This window comes from Gavialis gangeticus, unplaced genomic scaffold (assembly GCF_001723915.1).
Source record: "Gavialis gangeticus isolate Ggan-Ray unplaced genomic scaffold, GavGan_comp1, whole genome shotgun sequence".
Taxonomy (NCBI): Eukaryota; Metazoa; Chordata; order Crocodylia; family Gavialidae; genus Gavialis; species Gavialis gangeticus.
Window position 1 is genome coordinate 71,741,117 of NW_017728992.1, and position 5,864 is coordinate 71,746,980.

The window sequence follows — 5,864 nt, forward strand, 5'->3', positions numbered from 1 at the left end:
CCCCCCCCCCCCCGCTCCGTGTTATCTGAAAAACCCTGCCAGGTTATTTCAGATAATTGGAATGCTGCTTACTTTTAAAGGTAGATAATTAAATGATATAAAAAGCAAACTGGAAGCAGACTGCATAACTGGCAATCCCCTTACCCCAGGGATGCCGGATAACAAAGATTTTACTGTATCTACTCAAGAGGTCCTGGGTAGAGAGCCATGCCCCCTGCTACAGAGGAAGGCAAAAACCCCCACAGTCCATATCAATATGACCACAGGGTAAAATTCCTTCCTGACTCCAAGTATGTTGATTGTTCTGACCTTGCATGTAGTGGCAAGACCCACTGGGCACATCTACATGTGACGCTACGGTGACATAGCAATGTGCTATCACAATGTAGCATCCACAGACATCTACATATGACCAGCAGCCATGTCACCATAGTGGTGCGCTCCCCTGATATAGCGTGCTGCTACAGCTAACTAGCTGCTAGAAATAACTATGCACCATGCATACAGCACAGTACAGGCTGTTACTGTGCCATGGTTTAGTACTTCCAAAAGTAAGTACTAAATTGCAGCACAGTAACAATGTTCCCATAGCAGCATGTGTAGACACACTCTCTAACCAGGAACCTCTGGCTTTGCTCCCAGCAGGAGCACTGACACACCCCAGTCAAAGTCCCCAGCCTTGGCTGTAGCCAATACACAATGTCTCTGGGAAAGCTTAAACACACCCTAACACATATAGTAGAAAACGATGGTGCTGTGGGGGCCAGCAGAGGCCAGAGGCATGGGAAATAGGCATAGTTATGCCTATGGACTAGTGGCTGTCCAAACTATTCTTGAATACGTCCAGTGATGGAAGGTCCACAACTTCCCTAAACAGTCTGTTTCACTGCCTCACTATTCTAACAGTGAAGTTTTTCTAGATATCCAATCTAAAACTTTGCTGCAACTTTAAGCTATTGGTCCTTGTTAAACAAGTTGTTGTGCTCAATGCAGAAATTACTAGTTGAAGTTCTAAGGAGGAGGTGAAGCTAGAAAATCCCAGCTATCCCTTCAGGTCTTAAAAACATCCAATTCAAATTAATATTTTACTACATTCTCCCTGTTGATACTTTGCATAAAAATATCAGTTATTTCCTGAAATCCCCGTGAGTCCTATCTGAAGTTTCATCCTGAAGAATTTATTTCATCAGATGAGTGTGTTGTTGGTAATTGTTCAACCTATGATAAGAGCTCAGAGTTGACTTTTTCTGACTGGATACTATTTCACTGAAGTCAGTTGTAATATATGCCATAAGTGAATTTTGCTCTTTATATTTAACTGCACTTTATTTTGGTTCAACATTTTTTTTTTAGCTTACAATATTTTAAAGATGCATATTCTTGCCTTGAAAAAGCCCTGTTATTTTCACTGTGCATACATGTAGGTGTTCACTGTCCCCATTCTACAATCTCGTGGCTTACTTTGAGCTTCATGAGCATAGATCGGGAGCAGCATGTGCAGATATTCTCTAGTGCCAGAAGCTGCACCAGGAATCCAGTGCAAGTAACTTGAGTGGGAGGAGGAGCAGCTAGGATTGGGGAGGACTAGTGAGTCTGAGAAGGCAGTGTGGGGAGCTGGCGGATCTGCAGGAAGGGTTGTCCATCTGGGGGTGGGAAGTTTGGGGGACTTAAAATAGCTCAGTCAGGGTAGTGGGGATAGAAAGAATGCAGCCCCAGGGCAAGCAACTGGGCTTTCCCAGCCCGGAACGTGTATAGATGTTCACTAGATGGGGCTAAAGCATTCCTGATCTAAGTTAATTCACTTCCTCAGGTGTACTAGTTTAGACAGACCCACCATTGACCACCCCCACCTTTAACCGCTTCAAACATCTGCACAGATTAACATCTAAGTGTAAATATAACATCACAATGTAACCAATGTAAAATTAGTCATGATAACAGTAGATTCCAGTTCTAGTTCTGAAGCCTTTCAAAATGCATCTTCAGGCTGCTGAGTATAAGTATTTGGAATAAAAGCACATAGACAGAGGGCACAATTGTGTGTGTATCATCCCAAAGCAATGACTGCTTTACAGCTGATCTGACTGTATTGTTTGTCTAAAGGGTTTCTGCCAAAACAAAAACTTTAAGAATACCAACAAGTTTGTGTTATTGTTAGAAATGCTCCCAGCAAGCAATTTCAGATTTTAATGGATTTTTCCCAGCTTCTTCTGAGTACAAGCATAAATAAATTGAATTAGAGATGCCTCTGCTGTTTAGCGGAAGTCTCTTAGGTTAAGTCTTCCTGGTGCTATTTTTTTCATTATATCTGTAACAGGATTCCACTCCAGGGGTGGCCCCCAGTGCTCCCTCAGCCTTTATCAATTTCACTGTCTTTTGCTGTCTCTGGCAATCTCCCTTTCTCCTCTCCTGACACCTTGATTTTGTTATGATTTTTAGAAAATGGGAGCCTGTCCCAGGACTTTCCATGGAAGCTCACTCTACTGTGCAGGTGTCACCATTCATTGCTAATTGTCACATCCTGATCAAATCATAACTGGTGCTACAGGCTTTTGACTCATCTTTATGCCAGCCCCTCTCTGAGCTATCAGCACTCTGGCCCCCTCAGTGTCAGCTGTGGCCCTCCTGGCCTTCGGTCCTTCTCCTAAGACACTGGCCCCATTCCTAGGCCAGTTGAGACCCATGGGCTCTGCAGTCCTGCCAGTCTCTGGCTGTAGCTCTTCTTGGTCTTTGGCTTTTCCTGAGCCCTGGCCCCACTCCTAGGCAAATGAGACCTATGGGCACCATGGCCCTACCTGCTCCTAGGACCCTCCAGCCCTCAGTTCTCTTTCTGAGTCTCTAGCCCCTGCTTTCTCTATGGGGTCTCTGGCCCTCCATTCTCTCTCTCTGGGCCAGCTGGAACCTCCTTACCTCCCCTTAGTCCCTTGCACAAACTACCTGACATTCCTCAGCCCACAGGTGGCATGCTGGCTGCTCCACCAGCCCTAAGGCGGAACTCCCAGCCCTAAGGCTGCAGATGCACAGACATACTTGGTGTGAATCAGAGCCAATCTCTCAGTGGCCTGCTCAGGAGCTTCTTCCCTGGTGGCTGCCCGGGTAAGCATGGGCAACTGGTGCCACCTTAGTCAGGGGGGACACATGCCCCCCAGTAACCAGTCAGCTGACCAGGGAAAGGGTCCCCCCATGGCCAATCTTGCCGACCAGAGAGGGGATGGTGTCCCCCACAGCCAATCACGCCGAGCGGGAAGCAGCCGCAGTGCTCCCAGAAGTGGCCACGGCTCTCTCAGTCCCCAGCCGGCACTCACAGGGGGGACACCGGCATTCTTGCCTCCCTGCCTCTGCCCATCACCTAAGCAGGGAGTATGGCCTGTCAGGGGGTTCACCAGCTCTCAGGGGGTGCACATGCACCCCCTGTGGACTCCCTATGCATTGCCACTGCAGGTAAGACTATCCTCCTATGTCAGGCCCTGGGCTTATATATACCTCAAGCCCTGCCCCCTCTCTAGTCAGGTGCCCTCCGTAATTGCTGCCTGAACTGTTCTTAAAGCCATCTCTCCTCTTAAAGTGTCAGGTGCGCAAAGTCGCCTGTCACAATATCCCTTACCATTTTTTAATGTATAATGAAGCATGGATATCACAGCTAAAATTCCATTTATACAGGAGAAAAAAAAATGAATGCAGGATGGTAAAGCTCATGTCAATGAGTGCTATACCCTAGCTATAATTTATGATTCCAACCAAATACATGTAAGAGAAGAACCTAGAAGAAAGAAAAGAAACAAACCTGGGAATGAAAAGACACTCCAGGTGAAGAAAAAGTAGCAACAAAAGTAGAAACATTTCAGGATCAACAAGTGCTAAGCAGAGAAGTGGAGTGTCCTCACTTTCCCTCAGCAGTGCTAAGATGTAATACAGTTTCTGGAAGCAAAACTGCCACTGAAAGCATGTGATGGACACCATCCATTTGGGTAGCAATATTTCACTAAATTGTAAATTGATAATCTACTGAAGACATTAATTTATTAATGCAGAGAACTGGTACAAATAGAGAGAGAAGCTGCTACATAATTTTAAAAAATCTGGAAGGAAACTGTTAACCTAATAAAGACAATATGGAGAACAGATCAAGGTGAAATAATACCTCTTTACAGGATTGTAGGAGGATATACATTTGTTAAAACCAGAGAAACCAATGGAAAACATGATCCTGAAGAGCCTCTTGTTAAAAGATTCTGGAATGTCAAATATTAAGAAGCCTGTTTCTCATATCTACCATAGGTAGGACTTAGGAATTTGAATGAATGAAATTTCTTGTTTCTAATTTTGCCAAATACAGTCAGCTCTGATTATATAGTATTTTCTCACGTCCAAGTTTAGAAGTTCAACACAAAAGAATAAACTAGGATAGCATAAAAATCCAAAGGAATAAATAAAGTAGTATGTTGTTCCCTTCCCACATAAGGTCAAATGGAAATGTGATGTGTTTTCTCTTTTTAGGATATGATTCAACGTCCATTGTAGTCTGTGTGACGCTTCAACCTCAAAAAGGGCTTCAGACCCTTAGAGACAGGCAGTTGTCATGTATAACTGTCTAATGTGATTTGATAAATAGTTCATTATTTGCATCACTCTTAATTTTTTATAGTTGTAAACAGTCATTCAGAAAACTTATTAAAGCATGAGTTAATATTAATATAGTCATGCTTATGTAGTGTTGTCTCCTATGTTCAACAGTTTCATACAGAACTTGCTGCAAGTGTCCTTTAGAATAAAGTTGAAGATTTATAATCTGTATAAAGATGTATAAAGAGTGTCAGCTGAAATTGTCCTTGACATGTCTGAAGAAGTTACATAGGAGAAAACTGTAATCAGTAGTTAGTGTGGACATGGTTTAATTAAAAATACAGTAAATTAAATACAGAAAAGATTACAGATAAATTGGAATGTGAGAATATATGAACACAAGGTAAGAGGGCTGCAGTAAGTTAAATGTAACTGTGATGGGAGCCTCTTCGGGGTCTGTCCACTAGTGACCCTGCCCACCTGTTATGGGCCAACCGCTTGCCTTCTCTCCTGCCATGCCTTGTTGTTAATTGCTTAATTAGATGTTAATTAAGTGGGAGGCTGCCCATCTTACTGCTCTGATGCAAGGGGCGCTATCTGTGGCTCCTTTCCTCCCCTTACACCGCAGCCCAAGCCTCGCAGATGGTACTCATATCAGTTAGTCTAGGCCTTACTATATTCTGGCCCCCTTGTCCTCCCTGGGCTCTCCGTGGCCCTGCTCCACTGGGCACCTCACTGAGCATTCGTCAATGCTGCCTCCCCTCTCTGGGGCTTCTCTCACAGCCCCCTTGGCTCTGGGGCTTCTCTCACTCAGGTGGACTCAGGTGGCCGTAGCTATGCCTGGCCCTAACTCTCCTCCTCAGGGTCTTGAACCCCCACCTGGCTCAGATGGTCTCAGCCTTACCTGGCCTCCACCTCTACACCCCTTCTCTGGGGCTGGGGTCCGTACACCTCAAAGTGCTGTGCCCTCACAGGCACTGGGGTCAATGCACCCCAAATGCTGCGCCCTCACAGGTGCTGGGGTCCCCTTTGAGGCCTCTTCCAACCCCTAATCGCCTCACCCAAACCACCAGTCTAAACAGCAAACACAAAACACAAGCTCCTGGGCTATAACATAAAATCTAAGCCATTTGGCTAAACAACATTCAATCCCTACCAGAGAATTCTCCACCCCATCACAGCTATCAGGAGCTGCTCATGCAGTCAGGCTTCTCCCCTTTGTTTGCTCCGGCAGCGCTTCCTCTCCCTTGGCTGGTGGCGGGGAACTGCCTGCCTGGCCTCAGCCTGGGGTTATATGGGAG